The 25142-nt window shown below is 34.7% G+C and overlaps 1 protein-coding gene across 10 annotated transcripts in view; it reads left to right on the top strand.

The window, feature by feature from the left end:
- The first annotated feature begins 8816 nt into the window (after nt 1-8816).
- LOC124302033 (glutamate-gated chloride channel) overlaps nt 8817-25142 on the top strand; it is a 95570-nt gene continuing 79244 nt past the window's right edge. For all 10 annotated transcript variants that reach the window (XM_046757787.1, XM_046757786.1, XM_046757785.1 and 7 more), the window contains exon 1: nt 8817-9084. The gene's annotated coding sequence lies outside the window, so the exon portion shown is untranslated. The remainder of the gene's footprint in view (nt 9085-25142) is intronic.

The following is a 25142-nucleotide window of genomic DNA, read 5'->3' as shown; positions in this document are numbered from 1 at the left end:
TTTGGCTCCTTGTTACTTCTTAACCGACGATGTAAATTATTCCGCTTCGTTCGCTGTAAATTTTTAACAATCGAAGTAATATCGTTTTTACAACATTTTTGACGCAAATAAGAGAGTATTATGTCGCAAGAGGTATGGACACCAATATAATTATTATTAATTGTCTTATCGATTAGCTTTAAATGCACGAACAAATAAGAAGGATACGATGTAATGAAGAATCTTCTTTTTTGTTTTTCACCTTTTTTTTTTTCAACAATATGTAATACTATCGCAGTCGTAAATATTGATTCAAACAGCAGGTTATTTATAACCGAACAGCTAACGCTGCTATGTGCATTATAAACTTGTACATGTTTAGGAGCAATTTTAATTATGGGTTTTAAAAAAAGATACCTGATATATAAAAATATATATGTGTAGGGTAATTATATTATCGGGTGGCTTCTCAGTACGATATATATATATATATATTTATTATTGTATATATATATATGTTATCCGTACGTACGATGTATTATAACCGCAATACGATCTTATATCGTTATTAGTATCGTAAAGTGAGAAATTTTCGCGTGATAATTATTATTTTCTTTCTTTCTTTTTTTTTTCTCTCTTGTTCCTCGTTCGAGTTGTAAAAACTAAAACTCACGATCAATAGTATTTCCTGTTTGTATTTAAAATAGTAGTACTTGATGTAATGATCAATTTCAATGGCCACTGTTATACAAAGTTGAGACAGGTACGTACGTACGTATTAAACCGCTGTCGATCGGACATATCGCGAATTGAATCCCTGATCCAAATATAGAAGAAAAAAAGAGTGCGGTAATTGTGAAAATTTAGCTCTTGTTTCATTTTCGTTTTGTTCAAATTCACTCGCCCCCCCCCCCCCCACCCCCCCACCCCTCTCCCTGTATCTTCGTTTTTTCTTTTGGCCAAACGAATTACTTGCGTTACGAAGCCTTTATATGAAACAGGGTCATGTATAAAATATATTTAACACGTAATACATACGAAGTATTTAGGTTGAAAAAGAAGTGGAAAAAGGGTAAAAAGGAGACGGATAAATTGTATAGCTGTGTGTATCATGTCGAGAGTACAATAGTGATGATATCTTTAAAAACTTGTAAGAACGGTGTAAAGCAGTGTCGAAAAAATTGCGAAAAGGAAAAAAAAAGTACGAAAACATATGAAAAAGAATAATAAGTTAAACTAAGCTTTAGTACCGGAAGGATGTAAATCAATTTACAATGTATATCGTTAACTTATTAGACACGATTGTGAAGAAGAATAAAAAAGACAAATTGTAATAAACGGGATAAAATGGAGTTGTTACAAAGTTCCGTTTTTATTACGCGTGCGGTGAAGTTGACTGGCGTTGAATTTAAAACGTGCACAAGCGTTCCTTGTCACTCGGTTAGGAAAAAATAAAAATTAAGAATAACACAGAGCTGGAGGGATGAATATTACCAGATCACGGGGAAAAATATTTGAATAAAAAATACGTAGTCAATATTTTATTCAAATTCATCAATTCGTTATAATTGAGCATCTAGAAATTGTAACATGTGATGTTGCAGTGAGATACGCATCCGCATTCTGTTACTAAACACTCGGCTACCGCGACATATATTACCGTCATTATTATTATAATTATTATTACGATAATACTGCACGTTTGAAACAAACAAAAAATAACAAAAAAAAAAAAACAAAAAAAAAACAAAAGAAAAAATTACAAAAAAACGAAGCGAAGTGAAATAGAAATAAGAATTTTCAGAAAAGTACATTATTTCAGGGTAATGTTTTTTGTAAAATTGTCTGCTACGCAATATTTATATACATACAATATAATATTATGTATGTATACATATATGTAAAAAATTACGATATATATATATATATATATATATATATATATATATATATATATATGTATATTTATACATAATCACGACGCAATTGTAATAGGACTAATATAAGAAATTCATGTATACCTACGTTTAGCGATATAAATCGAATTATACATATAACATATGTAATAATTCAATTTAACAATAATGATAATGATAATGATTCAGAAAATTCAAATACGAAGAGTATCGTCATTATCATGCGTGTAAAACAGATACGTGAATGTAAATGATGTTACTGTATGTATCGGTTCAAAAATCAGAGTCAAAGCGAAAGGAAATGACACGATTACGGTAGGATCTGTAGCTAACTAACACATATCTTATACAAAGTTACGTGTATGTGATATATATGCATATGGTCGTTAAATCGCATGCGTCGCCCACGCAGGTAGGTTGCGAAAATATTATATATATATATATATATATATATATATATATCTTAATATATATATATATATATACACACACACATCATTTATGTACCTTGGCGATAAGTCACAACCCCTTCGTGTAATATTGCACCTCTTCTTATGTACTATATTATATACAGCTGTTTCAGAAAAAGGAAAAAAAAAACTTCTATCGGCGATAAGAAATTATTCATGCAACAATTCGACGAGCAAAATTTGAAATTGAGTAAGTGTAAGAGACAAAAGAAAAAACGACTTGTTCAAAAATACCCTCGGACCGTGTGATAATAAATAATTTTTATTCAAATTGTATATCATACAATATATCCGATCGTCGTGTGTTGATGTATAATATTTTTGAGCGACCTACCTGTTTGAAACGAGAGAAAAATCGACGTGAAAATTGAATATACTATATATGTATAAAAAGAAGAAGAAAAACAAAACAATCAAAGCCAAGATAGGAAGAGCGAAATTTCTTTTTTTTTTTTTTTTCTTTTCCGATCTATTATAAAATTGTCACGAAGGAGCCGTGTGTATAGACCCAATTAACACATAGTGCCCCTTACCCAAAATCAGTCTACATATCAGACTCTAGCTAGCGCCATAAATCCATAATAATCCTCTTCGCTCTGCCGCTTATTTTAACATCGTGTTATAATTGCCTATTTATATACCCGTATATACCTGTTAATTTGTCATTGCGGCGATTTCGAGTTTTACTTAATATCTTGAACGTAGTAAAATATACATAAATACAAAATCGGACGAAGGTCTTGACGCGCAAATTTCTAACCTAAACCAATTCACCCCGACCGTGTCAGGTACGTAACTCGGTCGGCCATCTTGGATTTTTATTGCTGAAATACGGGGACTTGTACAAACGGTAAAATTGATCTTACGCCTCTGATATTCGCTCAAATCTCGTCGCCTTGGGCGTCAAAGTTTTCCCACTTTTTGTTGAATGCGTTTCGCTTTGCTTCTGGGTGAATTGATGTGCGGATAGTTTGCAAACTTTGTTTGCAAACAAAGTGATGTTCGGTTTTCGGCAAGGATAGATCTTCGATTCTTATGTGTTTAAAAAAATTCTGCGAGTTGTTGCGCAAAAGTTTGCTGACTACACCGTTGATCCACGATCTAATTGCCCGGACGATTTTATGTGTGTGATACTTTTTAATCCTGCATGCGACAGCTGCCTGGACTCTCGGTGTATTAAAAATATCACTGATGTCTAGTCTGCGTGAGTTTTATTCGATACACATCGTATGTGGTCGCATTATACTTAAAATTGTTGTTTTTTCTTCTCGCTATAATGCAATTTACACATATCTGAATATTACATATTATTGTAAAACCTAGGCCCTATTGTAATAGTAACTCTGGTTTGTAGTTATAAATAATCAATTGATTGATCAATTATTGTACATCCCCTTGTCGAAACATCGTCAAAATCTTCAATACAACACGTGCCATGTAACCACGAAAATTGTATCAACGTCATTTAAAGTCGTACACATTTGTAATAAAAATTATTTATTAGTTGTTTTTTGTTTAGTTTAGATGAAAAATTGTTGATGATTTTTTTTTTGCCTCCTAGTTTATTTTTAAAAATTCATTATATTGTGATAATACTTAGAAAAAGGGACGTGCAATAATACATTATATAATATATAATACAATGGACTATACATATACCTACCTATGATCTAGTTATACATTTCTGTCCCCCTTGGACAAACTATTTATTTTCTGCATCATTGTTTTACTTTTGTTCCTTCGTTTTATAAACAATTATATTGTTATGTATTTATATGATAATTATTATGATATTTTAACATGCGTAGAGTATAATTGTATTGTATGTACGTTGTTGATTAGTTGTTATGATTTGACTATGTAACTGAGAAGCTGGTTTTAAAATAAGGGCAATCCATGTCAGTATGGAAGTTGAACAAAAAAGATAAACGAAATGAAAGCTGAAAGCTGAAAGGCAAGACCATTCTTTCACGTCATCCCCAGATTATTCTTACATACAACGCGAGCATGTTTTGCGCGTTTTTCGTACGCAAAGTACTCGTTTCTATGAAGTTCGAGTGTCCCTGCAAATGCGCATGCGCGCTGTACTGAAAAACAACTTTCAAGTCCTAGGACTTCTCAGTACTTTGCGCACGCGCTGTCGCGAACAAATCTGACATTACGCGACCCTAACCTCAATTTCGTGCATCGTAAAGAAACGCGTGACATATTCTTGTTATATCAAGAATCGTGTGCAACCAGGAGACACCGGTTTTTTCGTCGCGCGTATTTGCAATACACGTTTTCGGCTCGCCTACGACTCATATTGCAAACTTACGCTCGGTCCGAAAAAACCGAGTTTGCCTCCTTGTTACACAATATACTATTCTTCTCCTTCGTTCTCTTCTCTCACTGTTCGATGGAATTTTATTTATTCATTTCTTACTTTTTATCACTTGTTTAACAAGTAAATTAGGTAAAGTTTTAACAACCTTATACTTTACACTTCCGTATCTTGGATCTGATCAAATTTTCTGCGTGACCAAACTCTCGTGTTAGTTTTCTTAACTTATTTCAAGTTTATTTATTTGTTTAACAATTGTTACTATTGTTATTATTATTTTTTTTGTCTGTGTCTACAGTCTACGTTTAAATCGGTAGTTTGCTCAAAATCTATGTGTCATACATAGTTATATATATAAAAAAATTGTTGAATTAATATGCCATAAGAAAATCATTGGAATGGCTCAATAATTTTGCTGTGAAATTACAACTCAGCAACTTCTATTTCGCATAATCATTATTTGTAAATTGTTTAGTAATTGAGAAATTTTTTTAACACCTCAACGATCTTCGCTGTGATTGGCTTCAATTCATTACGCGCATGTCGAACCAATGAATTTATTTTTACACTATCGTGATTTCATGCCCCTATAAAGATGTATCTAATTATAAGTAGATTATAGAGTTTAATCTTATCAAGATTGAATTTTTTTTCTTCCCATTTCTTCACCTAGCAAAAAATACTCGTTTCTCCATATTGCTGATCTTCCAATGTATCGTTTGGTTACATTGCAGACATGAAATCAATTTAGTTGTAACAATTTCTTTTTTGTATCAAGAAAAGACTTTGATTTTTTTCTCTTACCGATACTTCATATCATGAATTATAATATAAGATACACATCGTTAAAGTTATTTAATTTATATTTTATACTACGGTAATATTTTTAATTATAACTTGGTAAGAATCGATATTTTTATTATTATTGCCGTTGTTGTTATCGTTATTCATCTCGGTAATTCATTTTGATCAAGGTAATTTATTTAAAAATTATTTCAATTTCATATCACATTTCTTGCCTTCTTCAATTTCGAACAGTACGTGTTATAACGTATTTAACCATGCGTCGAAAGTTCGAAACACCGAATCCAGCCGAATTTCAAAAAAAAATGAAATAAAAAATATATATATACGTATGTGTATTACAAATCTCATTTATGTACAATATACAGGAGTCATATTAGTTTTTGATCCTAACTACGTTCTAGACAGCGATTTAATCTCAAATTGACGGTCTATTAATGAAAAAGACAGTAAATATTATTATTATTATTTATATGTATCTCTTTCTCTCTCTGTCTCCGTCGCTCCTTGTCTCGTCTCGCTCTCATATTCTCTCTCTCAACATTACCTTACTTATGCAGGTGAAAAAAAGAGTAATAAATTATTACCGTTACCATCATCATTTTCAGATAGTAATGTAATAATATAATTATCACATAAGGGCAATAATAATAATGTAAATTTTTTGCAAGTACACATGACGTATGTATTTGAATACACATATATACATATATATATATATATATATATATGTGTGTATGTATCAATATACTATATCTATATAAGTTGCATAAAAAAGACAGATTTTTTTAGATAATGCACTATACATATGTAATAATGACTATAATATTGAGGAAAAAATAAATAAATTGAAGAAAATAAATGAACGTTAGATCGATTATTATTGTATCATTATTTCTGAGGTTCGAAATGAGTCAGTCTTAAAAAAAAAAAAAAAAATACGCGTTTCAGCTCCCTTTCAATTTTAACTGCTATTTTGTTTCAAGTAATCAATTATAGATATTAATTTTTCTTGAATAGTCGTTACCACGTAGATTTTTTATTCATGGTAAACTTGATTTAACTAATTTTGTAGGGATAAAAACCTGTAGTTTGGTAATCATAACAGTTTCGAAGTAAATGCATATATTTAACTTCTTAAAGTCTTCAAATTAACGTTACAAACTTTTCAATCGCAGTTTCCGCAGATTCTTCCGAAAGGTCTGTGAAATACACGGAAGAGACGTTATTAGTTAAACAGTTCTCACATACAAGTTTAATGAGAATTACGATCTGCAGAAATTTATGCACTGGATATAATTCAAGTCGGGCAGTGCATATTACGCCTACCAATGAAAAAGCAGGCTTATAGTCGATTTTTTTTACTCACAGTACAGAAAATGTAAACAAAAAATTAATCAAGAACGATCGTTTCAGCGTGCAACCCACAGCGATCCTATAGAAATCCGTGCAGCCACCGAATTAAGATCATGAAAAATCCAGGAGTAGGTATAATCTCAAAAATCATTTATGAAGTATTTACAATTTTCGAATTTTTTTATTATACGGTTAGTATTTCCGTATTTAGTTAATTTTTTTTTTTTTTTTTTTATTATCATGCGAGTTCGAATGAATAGAAAACAGCTGTATAAACACTTTACTTTTTTTTGTTGTTGCAAGTATCCAATTTTCTCCCTGATTGTTGCTGCCATAACCTCAAAACTCATGACGAGCATCAGTGGTTTGAGGAGTTTATTGTCTACTTTGTATTCTTGTTTGTTGTAGGTATACAAAACAGTGAAAAGTTGTTAAATAGAGAGTAATAACTCGCTCGTTTCGTAATTGTATGGATTGATTTTCTTCTGTTATTTATCACTGTCACTAGAATATTCTAATAAAATAGATGCATATCGTTCTAATAATCGTTTAAATATTGTTGAGATCATAAGAAAATGTGATACAAGTTAAGCTATTTATCGTAATTATAATAGTTTTCGTTACTTATAGATTTTCTCATTATTGCCACATTAAAAAATGTTTATTCGGATTGCTGCACTTTTTCAATCGAATACGTTATATTCGTATACCATAATCAAATTATCGCCTTAGTTACAAAGAAAAAAATTGCGAGTGACTATGATGAAAAATGATAGTAATGCATACATCGTTTTTCAATTACAGTTACAAAACTATTTTTTTATTTTGCATCAATAACCACATACTTCCGATTACGGTGAAAATTGGAAATAGACACACATAAAAGTTTCTCCAATTGTTGAGATTTTTTTTTGAAATTGAAACGTTACACCGAGAGAAATTTTTAGTTCCGGTTAGCGCTCGGTCCTTGACTATTTTCATTTTTTACCAAAATCGAAAAATATAGTTCAAGGTACAAAATGTAAATTAGTTTCGTAGCTGTTACCAGAAAGTCTGGTATCCGTTACTATTTTTTCTCATTACTATCACTGTTACTATATTTTCTTGTAACTGTTGCGAAGCTTTAATGCTTCTGCAAGGATAAATTGACGTTAAAGCGTTTTTAACTAAAAAGGTGGAATAAACCGAAGAAACTGATTTTGCGTTGCAATTACCAAAAAAGGATCGACGATATCGCAAAATGGTTACGCGTACCTCGTTTTTCGTAATCCCAACAATATTCAAACAGTTTCTTTTTAACGATACCTGTTTTACTCAATTTTTCTAGTTTCTATAACAAATGAAATTTTTCTTAAGAGTAAGAATTTCTTCTCTGCATGCACGATGTAAGGAGACTGTAGTGTGTAGATGTTTATGTTTACCCTTTTCAATCCTTTGCTTCCGATGAGAAGCCCGTAAGACGGCAATGCCGTCTAATAAATGAGATACAGGTGTGCAAATCATTAATCTACGAGAGAATTTTGTTGAGAATATGTAAATTTGAACAACTGGTGAATTTGAAAAATTAACGACGGAGCCAGGAATCGAACCTGGAATCTAGCGATGCTTTACCGGAGACTTACTTCACTAGACCACCTAGCCGCCCTGACTCTGTTGTCATTAATTTCTCTCATAACCAGTGAGTTCAAATTTGTTTTCATGTGCCCGATTTGTATGAGTAAGAATTTCTTCTCTGCATGCACGATGTAAGGAGACTGTAGTGTGTAGATGTTTATGTTTACCCTTTTCAATCCTTTGCTTCCGATGAGAAGCCCGTAAGACGGCAATGCCGTCTAGTAATTATATATATTTTATATAGATATTTTTCTTAGCGTACGGCAATTCTAGTGCGAATTTACGCCGCGGCGGGACGCTGGCGTCGCGACGCCCCTAGGCGTCCTCGATCCACCCTCAGTGCGCTGCGCACCGCGAGTGATATCGCGTCGTTCTTGAATTTCTCTGATAAGAATAAACCTGCACCAACCAATTCGGGGCGATCCGTTGTTTGCTTGTCCGCTTTTCCACAACACTGTACTCATTCTAGTTATCATACATCAATATCAATACAACTAATATTACTCGCATAATTACGGGTTGCACAACGACACGGTGTGTTAAATTTACTGTAAATTTATATGTAGGTATGTATATAGTGCCAATTTGTGCCATAGTCGACAGTCGCCCACATCGCTAAAACGTAAGTTTTTTCTTTTTATCATCTTGTTATTTTGACATCTATGTAATTCTGGCGCCACCTCGAAGCTTCAAGTTTCTAACGTTCTACAACGAAAGATTTTACGGAGAAATGTTCAAGCTGAAATCCTGAATTCGCAAATTTAACTTCATCTCGCCATTTTTATTTTGCAACACTGCACTAAATTAAACATATCAAATTTAGTTTTATGTTCTTCATTGATTTAGTTGCAATTTCAAACGTTCGACGATGGACAATCTCGTTATGTACTTGGACGCTCTTATTAACGATTTCTTTTATCGATTATTGACCGATCAACTATTCACCTAGTAATTAGTCTAAAAATACTTACATATATCTTTGAAATCTTACCACTTCGCTCTTGTTTCGTTGATACGAATTTTTTCCTCATTCACTGGTCATTGCGAATCCATTTTTTTCCAAGTTCGCCAATGTCAGAAATCGAAAATGATAGAAACTGTGCTTTTCAATCTACCGTTGTATAAATTGACTCCCTTTCGTTCCTTTCCCCCATTCTACTCACATGTCTAATTACGTCGCGAATAGTTCACACTTGGCAAATTACGTCTACTGCGTAGAATCCAAGTATGAAATAAAGGCAAAGGCATTGACGGTGTCACATTGCCATTATCACTTTAGATTTGTTTCCGCTCGCTTTCTGTTATTATCAATTTCAATTTCAATCATTTCAACTGATAACTATTCACAAGTTGTATCATATATTCATTCGCTGGTCACTTTAGTAGGAAAAGTATTCTGACTTTTTATTTAAATTTGGTAATCTGTCAACGTTGTACAATATTACTTGGAAATTTTTTTATTTTATTTTGTAATACATATTATACCTGCTGAAAACTAATTTAACTCGATTCTTTTGGTTGATTTATAATTCTTGACGAGGGAAAATTTTTTTTCTGAAAATTGAGAATTAATTGACGTTTGAGTGGACTTATTATACGTAAGTGACTGAATTGTTTAGTAATTGATCGTTCGAACGACTTTGTAACAGTTTGCTATGGTTTACTGTGCGTCTGTATACAATAACGCTTGGCTACATAAACTCTACCATAACCAATTTCGCACACCATAGGGTTGATTAATAACATAACGTAGTCTCACTGTGTTATATATATCTGATATATGTGGTTTTTACGTCGGGAAAAAATAACCGTCAAAGATAAAGCAAAATGTATCGAGATTATCCGGTCAATATTCTCGCGTTATACGCATTATACGATAATGGTTATAGTAAATACATCGTAAATCGTAACTCGAACATCTGATCTCTCTTATCGAGTAGAGCTACACTATTATTATATGGGACGCCATGCGAACCAGGCGTTGTCAATATTTTGCCAGTTTCTGCTGCAGTCTTGCTTCCTTCTTGTTTCACTGTTTTTTACACGCTCATCTTCGAATTGTTCTTTTGTTTCTTTACCTCCTGCCCACAAATAATGAGTAAAACTTTCCGATGTTAAGGAAATCAATGGACTGAGAATTCTTATGGCTCCCCAATTTTTTCTTTCTTCGTACGTCAGTTCTTGAATTTGGATATTCTTCAGAAAGACGAGTAATTTGCAATCAAATGGATTAAAGGGAAGAGCGTTCAAAATGCAGATTCAGGCCTGAAATATGACAATTTTGAATTTTTTATTACCGAATTCTCAATTCACAAAAGCTTTTATTTGAAATAGAAACATGATAATCATACTCATGAGGTAATTGACACCAAAATCCATACTCAGCATGAAATTGCAGGGAATGGATCGTACTCGTGCAATGTAAATAATAACATATTTTGTAAGCTGCAAATGTGTGTAATTTTCGCTGATTTTTCTTCATTCTCTCTGCTCTTTCTACCATATTTCGCAAATTTACTTTCTTATCTGTCGCATAACGACAGAGCCCGTAGTTCCGAGTTAGTTTCTTTCCTAGAATTAGGTATATGCAAGTACACAACACAGGTCATTAACAGTCACCCTCGACACTTTGCACCTTTCGCAATCTCCTCCTCGGCTGACTCGTGGTGGGTAAATAGCCAGACGGACAAAACACAACCGCTAATTACATGCGTGAGACTCGACTGCAAACTCTTCTTTTGGCACTGTTCTATAAAACGACAAAGCCTTCAGTCGCTCGAAGAGAATTAGCCTCTTTGACGAATACGCGACGACTAAACGGAAATCAAAATTCTGCCGATCAGTTCAGGTAATAGAGTAAAAGTTTCTGTTGAACTTTCATAAATTTTGGGAAAATCCTGTGCGTTTGCGAGTCGCTAAAATTCCATAGGATATCCGAGAAAATTTTCGGATAAAGTCTGTACGCAACTTTGAAATTCTAGACATCTCGATTTATGTAAAGCTCATATGCTTTTTCTTCCTTCGTCTCGTTTCTTTTTTTTCTTGCTCTCTCCGAAGACCGCGAAAACAGTTGCGCAATTTATCGAATGCACCGCCACGCGGGTGCCAAATAGTGTAAATTATACGCACGTATATCTGGTGTGCATCCGTCGTTGGTTAAATACGGCTGCCAAATGGTTCGAGAATTTCGAAGGCTGCATGTATACAATAGCCACCGTTTTAAATACTTGTATTATATGTTATAAATGCCGTCCAAGAATCAGCTGATTCACGGACGTGTATTTTGGCCGAAACTTCCTAGCCGATCAAGCAACTAAATTGGTCAAATCGACGCTTGAACTCTATATCGTTTGTATAATATATACTTGACAATCTGTGAAATTGTCTATTGATATTCAATGAAAATTTCCAAATCTTGTTAAATTTATTATTTATTTGTATTAAAAATGCGAAGCAGGCAAACAATAGTTCTCAAGATTTGCAAGCGAATCGAACAATATGTATTTCGACTACCGTGAGAATTTAAGGAAACAATCTTTGCTCTTCAATGTGGCTCAAATTGTTACTAATGGTTATTGTAATTGCGCGGCTATTCGTGATAAGCCGCGCTGAAGTTGACTTCGTCTTTAAATTCGTCGGTTGAAAGACTCTTAAGAAGCTGTTGAGGGCATAAGAAAGCGAAAGAGAAGGGGAAAGAAACAAAAGGATACATAACACTCGAGATGCACTCCGGCGGTCGTTTTTCAGAATATGTGATGCTATAGTACTTGTAATAAAATCTGAATAATGAAAGTGTAACGTTGAAGTATTATCCGAAATAGGGATACGGAAAGGAAGGTATAATGTAAAAAACAAAAGTACGGTACAAGTAAGGAAAAGGTTTTTTTTTCACGTCTCGCTCAAATCTTCAATTTCGCTTCGAAATAAAAATTACAGAAAGTAAGTAATATAATCGGTATATTACATAGATGAATAATTACAAATTATGAATTAGGAAACTTTTTCTAACAGTTTTTTTTTTTTTTTCAAGAATTTTTATTTACTTGTCATGATATTTCAAGATTGATCCACGCATTTAATGAATATTCAGAATACTTGGATAGTAAAAGATTTTTTTTTCCCGTTGATGTATTTCGAAATTCGCGCATTTACTTTGACTCAAAAGCGACAAATTATCATTAACATTTTCACATGTGAAAAAAAAAGTGGATTCTATCCCTTTTTCATTAACAGGGCTGAGAAAATCAAAAAATTTGTTTTTCAGCATTTCTTGAGGATTTACCTTAAATTGGCTTACTTTAAGTGGATCAGGCCATTATAAACCTATTATATGGTGCCCAATTCGAATGATCCACGCTTGCCAAAACGAATATTGCTTGTAATGCCTGGGTAAATAGACACATGGTTATGTATATTATACACACATATATAAAATACATTCTGCGAGTTGAACGAACTGACAAACGAGTACCTGATAACCCGATTTCTCCGGTCAAAAGTCTCAAAGCCACAGACTCATCTTACAATATTTTGTCTGTAATTCAGTTAGTAGAAAATGACATCTTATAGAAAATCAATTCGCATACAAAGAAACGTCGAATTTACAACTAATTATTCGAGACTATCAAAAGTCAAGCTCAATGATTTCAGTAAAATATCGATAATTTCAAATTACTCAAGAATCTTTAAAAAGGTTGGAACTAAACCGAATAGGCAAATTTTGATTCGTACAGTATTTCCTTTCCACATACAGTTTCCCATTCAAAAATGAGCGGCACAATAGCTCGTTATAACCCCAAGTACGAAGCTGCATGGGTGGTATTACAACAACGGTAAGAAACTGTCGAAATAAAAGTCTAGAAAAATTCATAAGACGTTATTGAGTTGAAATAAACGTTTTTGCGCTTTTTCATATTTTTCATAAACTTGACGGTTTCCTACGTGTGTTATCCGAATATAACATAATAAGTTGTAAACATCACTTTTCGTTCGACGTTTAAACGAGTAAAGGTTCGTAAAGCTCGGCTGCGCTTCAGAGTGGAGTAAAGGTTTCGTTTTAACACTAGAACTACAGAAAATTCAACGTGACTGGTTTTACAATTTCATTTAAAAAATCCTACTTCATGTTACATTTTTTCCCCGCCATGACATAATAACTTTTATTTTGGTTTTGTTAGACTGGATTCACAATTTCGTTTTAAAATTTCTGCTTCGTGTTACATTTTACCTCGGTAGTCTAGCGTTAACCAGTATGGTTAGAACGAGTGAAGAAGTACTCTACTATGAATATGAAATTCCCAGGAAGAAAAACTTTGCTACCGATGTGATGAGGAAGAAACGGTGTGTTGTAGGAACGCTTGTCTATCTGAGTCGATGGCTTGAAACCCATTCGAATAAGAGAAGAGAAAAAAGGAAAACGGAACGGAACGAAAACACAAAAAGGAAACAGAATAGGCTTGTCTACATGTAGTAGCGTTGAGTCGCAAATACGTAGCAGCGAGGGGGAATACAGATATATTTCACAAGGAATCGATTGAGATTCTTGGGAATTGCGTGACGGCGTCACCATGCCTACTCGAGACCCTGCAGTATAAATTCTATGTATACGTGTATGGATATCAATATAAGAACAGCAATGTCCTTGACGGGTGCACTTCAGGACTTCCTTCAATATACATATTGCTGTTTTAGTTCTATCCGTGTAACGGGGGTTGAAAATTGCTTCCCTTAACCAAGTTCATGGCTAATACACCCGCAGTGATCTTCATTTTTTAGCTCAAAGGCATTAAAAATTGTGATTTACACCAACGACGGAGATTTGAAGTAATTGATATTATTGCAGGATATTTATTCATTTGCTGAAATTGTCATAACATAATGCTGATATTCAAATATTGACTGTCAAAATTAAGATGTAACAGATACGAAGAGAAAACGGCAGAGCTTTGCGAGCAAATCGTGAGCGACCGACTGCTCGTGTGCAAAATAATCGAACTTCATTGGTCAGCGATATCGTACACCGGTAATATTTTCGCCTGCAAAGCACGGAAGCCAACTTATTCAAAACAAACGATGAGATATCAAATTGATCTCTTGAGTCAAGTGGCGAATGGAAATTGGATTGTTACGATGGCCGTAGCAGCCATCAATCATAAGTCAGGCATTATAAAAAGTATACCAAGTGAGATGTGTTTAATCTAAAAAGAATTCGAATCGGCTGCATAACCTCCATAAGTCGTGTTTGACCGCTGAATCTTGAGGTGGCCAGCCTGCGCGAAGATCGGACAAGGTTCGCGCATGCGTGGCTGGATGCTCAATGTGCCGAGTTTCGCTGTTTCTTCTCGATGACAGATAATGCGAATAACCCGAACCTTTGCAAGCCTTCGGCCTTATAGGCAACTTTAGGTCATCGCCAATTGACGAATCGATCTGCAGAACGAAGGCGGGAGGTACAGCACGTATTGTAGCAATTTTCATACACGTTAAACGGGTGGATAGCAAGGAATGAAAGGCTGCGCGTATAATATCGATCAAGTGAGCCTTTCGGCTGGCTAAAAACACCGGGAGACCTTATTAAATATGCTAACCTTTTAAGCTTCCACTAGCAGAAACTTCAGTTATATTATATATACCGTCCACCGTTCATTCTTCGATAGATAATTGCGAACGGCCGTGGCGACGCTTTGCTGAACTCTTTTATCTTGGAGTACCGGAAATGTAACGACCGCTACACGTAATTAAGATCTCGAATTAATTTATGTTGAGGAGTTGAAGCAAATTTTTCTACGCTTGGGTTTCTTTTAAAGAAATTGTAAAATTGCCTTCCCGAATTTCATTGCGAATTTGGAAAATTTAACAGATTGCGAAACCATTTTAGGAAAAAACGAAAACGATCGATTGCCTTGAACTTTTGCAAGTTTTATAACTTTTGTCGATCGGTTCGGTTTCTTTGATTCCATTTATACCTCGGTCAAACTTTATCCTGTATCTACACCTTTAAATTGCGCCTCAGGAATCGCCTGCGTTCTACGTCTGCGGGGTGAATTTTTAACGGCTGAATGGTTCGTCGTCTGCTAAAATTTAATGCGCATGCACTACAATTCGCGAGCAGTTGTTCGCCGGGGCGACCAACCGTTCCAAATTGAGACGACATGGCGACAATTCGCTGCAATGTAAGTAACCTCGAAAATTTTGACAGCCGTCGGTGTTGAACACAAGTGCAAACGACAACTTTCAAAATTTTTGAGGTTACGTTCGTGACGGTTGGTCACCCTGGCAAGCAACTGCTCTCGAATTGTGGAGCATGCGCATTAAGTTGTAGCAGACGACGGACCGTTTAGTCTTGGCAATTCATCTTGTGTAATAAATGGCTTAAGAGATATAATAACTCCCGCGATTTCTATATTGTAACGATTTCAACGTGGTCAAACTGTTGCCAAGTTGTACGTGGGTATGTAAAATATCGTGCAGACTGGAGCAGATAGTAGGTAGTACATAGAGAATACCTTACACAGGACTTGTTGAAGAAGGAAAGTTGTATGATCTTGTAGAAATACGTGAAAGACGGAATAATCTCACTTGAAAAGCGCGGACTCTGAATGCGACGCTCGTTTAACGCTATTCACTACCCGTGAGCGATACTTTGTACAAAATGTAATCTGTTCAACTACAATCACGAGATTTTCTTCACTCGCAGAAAATGGAAGTTTTTATATTGACAGGAACGTGAAGAATGTTTTCAACTGTAAAAAGTCCGCTGAAAATTTTGAATTTACAATACATGTACGTAACTACTGCAGGCTAAGATTGAAATACTTTTTAACAGTTGAAGGAAATTCCGTCTGCAACGTGGAAACTAGATTTTCCTTTACGATCACTTGAACTGTTTTCCAGATTTAAAACTTAGGAATGTTATTATAATCACCTCGAAAGCGGAAAATTGAGTTTTCACTGCATCTTAACGTTTTAAAGTTTGGGTTTCTTTTCTTTCAACAAACCGTGTTTTACACGTTACACAAGAGTCAAGAATTTTAGTTTCACAGCTTCAAAGAATCTCCCTCATTCAAATGTACGAATTTGGCCTTAACAAAAGAGCACGTTAATGTAAATCATCTTGAATCAAAGGACTGTGTCTTTAAAATTTCAGAGCTTTTAACTTTTTATTCTGCAACAAATGGAAATTTTTTTTTCGCATTTCTTCAAATTCTTTTACGAATTTTCACTGACTGATTCAATCTAACTGCTCTTCTATCTTTTTCCGATATATCCTTATTAATAATCAAAATCGGTTTTTTATTTTTAATATTTCTAGCGGCTGAAACAATTTTGCTTATAAGACAAATTCTAATTTTTGGTGCTACGTACCTACATATTGTAATTCTCCAATTTGGCTTCTGTCTGTAAACCGAAAATTTCCTGAACCGCGTTGTATAAAATAAAACCGCAATTCTATTCGTCTTGCAGTAAAATTGATTCAACGCCAGAGATATAGCAACGGCTTCCACTAAATTATTCCATCGCCATTTATACGTACATATGGTATTATACTACATAGTAAACCCTCTGTTATTTAGATCGGTCGATTCCTACTCATAGATAATAAATTCGATGTATCCGGTCTAAAGACGTAGCAGCTCACGTGCTATATAATTTCGATGCGAAAACGAATTTCTTACAATACATTGCGGGGTCCGTAATAAAATAATTCACAATATACGGTTCCATGTTTAGATATTTCGTTGTAAAATTGTCACAAATTCGAAGATTTTTTTGTTCATCATTAAAACACCTACAATCTTATTGAAAAAGTGTCAAAGCGAAAAAAATAAAAACCAAAGACTCGAAATCAATACCCTACTGAATTAAGTTAGGAATTTCGTTATAAATCTCGGTATGTTGTAAGAAAATTGAAAACCGTAAATTTTTACAAAAATAGTTTAGCGATTGATAACCTGAGACGTATTGCATTATCGTGCATTTTTTGTTAGTTCGTAATGCGAAAAATTGATACGATCTTAATAAATACTAGCTCGTTTTGTTCTTACGTAATTATACATGAATCGCTTGACGTGAATTTTCAATTGAGTGAATATATTTTAAATGAAAGGATTAATTCGTCTCTTGCGATCTGTATTAATGTTACACAAGTTGTGTCTTCAGTGAACTGAAGGGCGAAATGAAAATTTAAATCTAGACGATCTGTCGATAATCTATTTACAAATGAAACAAGCTACAATTTGTTGCAATTTAATATACGGTATGCTTTTTTAATTACGAAGAACGGCAGAAAAGTACGATATTCAAACAATTGTTTACAACCGCAAGCCAATGTTTTTTCCAATAAATAAGGGCTCTACGATCAATCGATTAATCGAAAAATCAATAATTGAGCGTCCCAATTGAGCGACTTGCCGAGAAACGATTAATCAAAAAACAATTGAAAGGCTTGATTACTTGATTGATCAAGTAGTAGAGAATTAGCTAAACCGTGCCGATCAAACGATTAATCGTCCTAATTCAATTTGATTAATCTCACTACTTGCACTTGTTCATCCTTAGCCGCTAAATTCTTTCGTTTAGACAATCTTTCGACCGGATGATACACCCAATAAATCCTTACAATGTGACTCTCGGTATGCAAAGCAATCACATATGTTTCGTAGATACGAAAAACGGCAGAAAAAAGAATGAATTAAATCAATCGATTCCTTTTGTCTGATTGCGAGCAGTGAAATTCTCTCGCCGGCTCATCCTCTTGGCTTCGTCTGACCTCACGGCTACCGTAACTACTGCGCACCGTCTGCCGACTCTTTTCTGGCTGACCTGTGACAGGGAACAACCTCTTAAGCCCACACACGGCACGGCTCCGTCTGTCTGACTCATACGCGGCGTCACTACTGCGCCGCAGCTGCATTCTCATATTACATTTCTCGTTGTTTTCCTCTCGTCGTTATCAACACTAATATTATTCTGATTATTATTATTATGCCTCTAATTTACGAAGGCATCCGCAATTTTCAAATCGGTGAAAAATTCTTTTTGATTAAGGGTATATAATTGAACACCACCCTAAATTCTTATTTTGCACTTTCATAAGTTCACTTGCTTCAATAACTTGGAATAATTTTGGCGTGATTTAACTTTTTTTGTTGAATTATATATCATGGTTATAGTTCGGAATGGGTGACGTAGTAAGTCTGTTATTACCAACCCGTCGTACTGGCTACAATTTTTTAGCAATTGGAAAAAGAGAAAATGTGACTTGATTACTTTTTCGTGGATTATTTGATTTCATTGAGAAAGAAAAACTGGCTTTGGCTCAATTATTATTCAATTCAATTGGGGTTTGTTATATTCAAAAGTAAATACATCGAGTTTTATTTACATATATTTTTATTGGAACGAATCAAACAGAAGCATTGTTATTGACAATCATGTCAACCATATTGAACAAACTGCTCTCGCCCATTTTTTTTACCCTAGAACCTCGATCCGTGCCACTCTGGCCATTTTTTGGCGATATTGTCACACATATTGGAAGACTCTGTAATTTTTTCAGCAACGAAAAAAGGGTCCTTTTTGAATAAAAAAAATAATTTCTTTCTTTTTTGGTAAAAAATCAGCGTTACCTGAACGTAAAAATTTTTTCAAAAATTCCCTTCGAAAGCTAACAAAAAACTACAACTTTTATGTAGAGTCGTTTTTTTCAGTTACTTCAAGTTTTCAAGATATATTCGTTTGAAAAAAACGGCAATTTCTCAAATAATGAATGAAAAAATCTGAAAAAATTCACATAGAGTACCTTTTACTAGTACTTTAATATAACCAAGTATGGGGCAGATCTGAGATGGTCGAAAAAAAAGTGGCCGAGTTGACGGAGAATCCCTCATAAATGGGTTGAACGAAATTTGAGAAACATGCCACCGAACAAAATGGTCGACGTTATTTTTCATAACACTGTCTCCTATCGATTGATTTAACCCCATTAGAATTAATTAACCGATCGTCGAGATGTAAATTCTTAAAATTCATCCAGCTGTTTTAATCATCAACCCGATCAATTAATCGAGCTTAACGATTATCACGAGACTGCAGTTTTTCTCAATACGTCATTTTAAAGTTATTTTCCATTTTTCTGTCACGGGCGAATGAATGATTCAGTCATATCTTATTCCGCCGAAATACTCCATCACTCGTCACCTCGAGTTAAATGCCTGGAATTTCATAAAGCTTGGCTTCAAGCCCCTTGGGTAATCCGGAAGCTCGACGCGCGTCGCGAACTCGTTTCATATCGGTGGCTGTGTCAAATTGCTCAAGCTGATCTATCACGGGGCATGCGGAAATTCTCGAGAACGCGGAGAAAACGACACACGTACAACTCGTCCGCGGATTGTAAACGCGTTTCGCGATTTTCCCCTTATTCATCCTTTGTCTGTTTCTCTCAATTTCCTTCGAGTCAGAATTCACTCTTTGTTCAACTACATTGCGTATTTTATACGTGCCGTTGTGCGTATTGTATATTATGTATATAACGTACCAACTCCGGCACTTGCCAGAGAGATGAAATACTCGGTATATTCTTGGGATATTTGCACGCGCGAATTATTCCGCTGCAAATCGAGATGTATGCATTAGCAACAACTGTTTGTACAAAGTCGTGAAGGGTACTTTACCGAATCAATCTCGTCATTCTGTCTGAACAAATTCGCGAAATTGAAACACTTTTTGACATTCTTTGTACAGAAGCTTACCGTTAGATGGATTTGTGTAGAGAAATAATCAATCTGATCATTGCATGGAAGAATGAATCTGTGTTAATTTTAAAATTTATCATCGCATGATCAAATTTCTCGCAAAATTCCGAAATTTGTATGAGTGTATACGGAAATTGGAATGCTTTTTGGAAAATTTTACGATGAATTATTGTTTTCCCTGATGACGGAGTGATAATCATTGTTTAAGGCATTTTCTGTAAATTGTAAGATTATTCTGAAATTGTCCATAAAAAAATATAAGCATTAATATTTGCTTATAAATTTTTCTAATTTTGAACGAACAGAAGCTAAGAAAAAGAACACAATTCTTTAGATTAAATATTTCGCTCAATTTTATTACAGCAGTATAAGTACATATTAGGTGCAGGGAAAATTACTAATTAGCAAATCTAGAATAACAATTTGAACTATCTGTATCAGCAAAATTTAATTACGTCAATGCTGCCTGCCGGTTTAGTGAATTTCGGAAAATCCTATAAAAATATTGAACTTTCACCTGATTACTCTATCACGTAATATACTTTGCCAAAGTTTCCAAAAAGCTTTTAATACAATACTCACACCCGTAGCGTAATAATCTTAATTCACCCGCAGTACAGGTATAAAATACTTTATAATCATGGGATTACGATTCTGAATAAACGAGTACTTTCTTCAAACTGGAAATCTGCAGGAACTTCTGCGCCGAAAGATTTAACAAACGAATAGACTTTGCTCTCTTCCGGAGGCCGAAAAATTTCTGCACGCGAATATTTCGCTTGGGTATCGAGACGTGGAGTTGCCGCAGCGGCTGGCTTTGAACCACTCGGTATACAGCAGGATGTGCATGGCGACCTCAGTTGACCCGATGCAGGTAGCGCGGGTGCAGAAAGAGGAAGAGGGCGGGGGGTTGTTCCCTGAATGACGTCAGAGCTTCGAGCGCCGGTGGGTCGTTGGGGGTGGATGAAAAACGGAAGAGGAAGCGGGAGGTTGGAAAACAGGAGAAGGATAGCCCATTAGCGTTGATTCGGTTGTCCGTGTTCCTCGTTCGAGGGGAGGAAAAGAGTGTTGAGAAGGAATCAGAGGGAGGGAGAGGACGAATCGGAGAGTTTCAAGTTGAGTGTTTCTCTTCTCCCCGTTTCGAGACGAGCCGGATCTGCTCCGATTGTTCGATCGTTTCGCTCGGCGACGTTGCTTTATGGGCCAAATTTCAAAAGAAATTCACCTCAAAGCGGAATAACAAGTAAAGGAAGGAAGGAAGGAAGGAAGGAAAAAGTTAGAACGCGAAGGGTCGTATTGTCTGAAAATTGACCAACGACGATGCTTGTGATTAGATTTTATTCAGGTTTAATGGTTTGCAGAGTATGTTATACCGAGAGGAATATCCTTTTGCGGTTACCATACAGTCTTCAACTATTTTTATTTTCAACTAGAACCGAAATAAATAATTCTGGGGGATGTGTGAGAATTAGGTTTGTACCAGAAGCTTGAACCGCAAAATCTGGTATGTATTACTATTTTTTTTTTTTTTTATTATCTTCACGTCTTTCCACGTCGTTTTGACCAAGTTCAGCCTTCGTATTTTTCGTTTTTTCCGACATTTTTTGTGGGCGTAGCAAGGGCGCAGAAACACCTTAATTAATGTCTTAACATTTTTTTGAAAAATCTCTTACAAGCAATGACTTTCGAAAGTCGTGAAAACTTTTGGTTGATCGATATTCCGATTTCAAATGCGACTCTAATCAATGAAATGTAAAGTCCACTGTTGAAGAACAACAAAAAGAGAAAAGATTTTTTGGGAAGAGGAATATTTAATTCGATAATCAAATGTTGCGAAATGAGTTTGCATAGATTTTTAATTTTAAAAATTTTTTTAAGTCAAGCTTAATTGATTTTGATTTGAAACATCGGTGTACGGTTGAATAATTTACTCAATTATCGAGTTGAAAAAACAATTTATTGATTAAATTCTATTGAAGCATTCGTTTTCAATTGGCGTAGATATAATTACATTTGATTGATTTCACGCATGATTTTCGTTTGCTATATGTATAATTATAGCGCTGAGAAACTCACATTATATTTATAATAAAAGATCATTCTCAACTTCGATCATCCAATATTTCGATCCTTCGGTATTTATCGTGAAAGTCACCATTTTCTATGCAATTACAAATGCAACACGAATGATTTTTTTCATCTAATATTCAACACCTCAGATTTGTCTAGCAATTTGAATAACACAACGAAGACGTAATTGTTTCAGAATTATCAACACTTAGACGAATACAAGAATATGGATTCAATTTTGGAAGTATTTTGTACAAAACTAAATTCTGCGCAAAAGTGTCACTTCAATTTTTATTGCAAAGTCAATAGTTCGGTCACTAAAGTCGTTCAAGCATGAGTTTTTAAATAAAATTTAAATATCGAGCGGAGTTTTATAACTTTTCAATTGTTTTAACTACGGATTCAGCTCAATGAACACTACAAAATACTTCCAAGATCAAGTCCGTACATTGATATGTACCATGAACAGTAACAATAGAAAAAACACATATTCCTCGTGTTATTTAAATAAGGAAGCATCGACTTCCGGAAGCGACCCTTTAAAATTGGATTCGGCAAGTCTTTCGGGTGACACGGCATAGAAAAATATGTTGCTTTGGAACGAAACACCCAATACATATGTACGTACCCACCTATGTACACCCCAATTCATTTACGGACAGATTTTACCAGCCGCCACTTTACTCGCGAGGCAAACAGGCCGTAATTATCTCGAGTGCGCGTGTCCTCAGGTCTGATTAGTTGCCGCAAGCTTACGATTAGCGGTTAATCTTTCGTTGCCGATCATATATGTACATGCGTATACCTATAGCCTCCTCACCAGACGTGTAATTTGCTTAATTTACTCATTTACTCGGTCACTTCGTAAGAAGCGAAGCTGAATACAGACCCTCAAAAACGTGCAAAACTTTTGTTCAACCCTCGTTTTTCCGAGAATTTAAATATAAATATTTTCTACCATGTATTTTAGTGTAACGGTGTTTTGAATTTTGAACAAATGAGTTGGGGCTGAATGAGGACAGTTGAAATCTCTATTTTTGCAGGACGAGGCATAATTTAACAGAATTTACCAAAAATTGGACAATTCGCCGTCTGTTTTGTGAAAATAAGATAACAGAATTGCGAATTACCATTTTAATTTGAAGCGATAACTTGGTTTTAAAATTATTTTGGTAATTACTTTACTCGTGAGACATAACGAGTCGAATGACAGATCGAATGACAAAATTTAAAGAAAAATAAGTATAATATTTTGTACGGATTGAATTTTGATTCTTAAAATTGTGGATAACTCAAAATTCTAGGTAGATTATTTCATACTAAACCAAAACGACCAAACATTAATCTACCAACTTTACCCATTTTTGTCATTTCCAGCAGATAATTTTAAGTAACGTAATCAAACCGAAAGCTTAAGTTACTGCTCCAAATCCTCTCCGAATGATTTCCAAAACCATTCTGAATATCGGTATCAATTTCCGAAAATTAGGAAGTAAAAGAAAAGTATAAAAAACGAAGATCTTTGAAATGTCAGTGTTACATTAATACAAAGCCATAAACAAAGATAAGCCGGGATGCCGCAGATGCGGATTAAAGCGATACGAATCAGGGCTTCGTGGATATTTCACTGCAGTTTTCATTCCCAGAGAATTGTTGCCTCTGCAGAATAACTGAAAAGACTTTATTTGCCATTTCGATTGCTATACGAAATATTGAGCAGTGTTTTGAAAAATCGATCAAAATTCAACGGTACCTACTTATTGTTGAAACTAGTTGAGGAGATTGATTGACGAAATATCGATACTTTGATAGTACCTTGAGTAAAAAAAATAGAAAGTACTAGAATTATAAAAAAAAGTCTAGACTGCACTGCTTGAATTCAAATCACTTTACAATTGTTAAAAATCAAGAGATTGATTCGATTTCACTTTACGACAGTTTATTTTGTTCAGATCATTCTCTACAAAGTCGCTGAATCGAAATATCTTTTTTTTTTTCTAGCAGTTCATTGAACATCGCCATTTGATGATCACAATCAATATCTGTGGAGTGTCGTAAAATTGAATATTTAGCGATGCTAATACGACAAAAATAACGTTTCAGTAAGGTTGTAAGAATAATCTGTTAAACTAAACAATCAGCCACAGAGTAGACAGAATTTAATAAATGCTGTGGTAAAATTTTGGGCGACTTGGCACGGAATGCCCCATACATCAGAACACGTCCCTCGAGTGATCAGACTCATGCAGAAATATATGTACACCGCTTCCCGAATGAACGGATAACGTTTCTCCTCGACTTCACTTTCAACTTTACCTGTATATAGGTATAAATTCTCCGATATACCAGCCGTTGTGCTTTTATCGTCAATTCACTTTGTGCAACGCCTTTGCGCGGCAGATCCCTGTTGATAAACTAAACACCTCTTCAGAATGAAGCCGTTGTGGCAAAGCCAATCCTATCTCTCGATTGTCTCGTATATGCGGAGGGGGGCGGCTGCCAAGTGTCGAGATAGCGACTCTTGGCAAGAGAGGTGTTATCGAGAGTGAAAAGAGGTGAAGGAGGATCGCTTAGTGACGTCGATGCCACTTAAGCGAATGAACTTTGGAAAAATTGAATTTATTAAAAAAAAAAAAAAAAAAATATTCAGCGTTTTTTGATTTCTTTAGCCACTCGCTTGTTTTCTTTATTTTTATTTATCATGCGCGTTAAAATTCGTAACAACGACAGTTCAACTTTTTTTTTTATTGCATCCGTTTACTTTCTTCATCACCAGCATGACTGTGTTAAAATTCACTGTTTTGTATACCCAACATTCGATCATTCATTTGTATATTATTTTTACAATCTTTTTATT

Source organism: Neodiprion virginianus, chromosome 4 (genome assembly GCF_021901495.1).
Source record: "Neodiprion virginianus isolate iyNeoVirg1 chromosome 4, iyNeoVirg1.1, whole genome shotgun sequence".
In the NCBI taxonomy this organism is placed as follows: Eukaryota; Metazoa; Arthropoda; class Insecta; order Hymenoptera; family Diprionidae; genus Neodiprion; species Neodiprion virginianus.
Note: the sequence above shows the minus strand (reverse complement) of the source record. Positions and strands in the feature narration are given on the sequence as shown.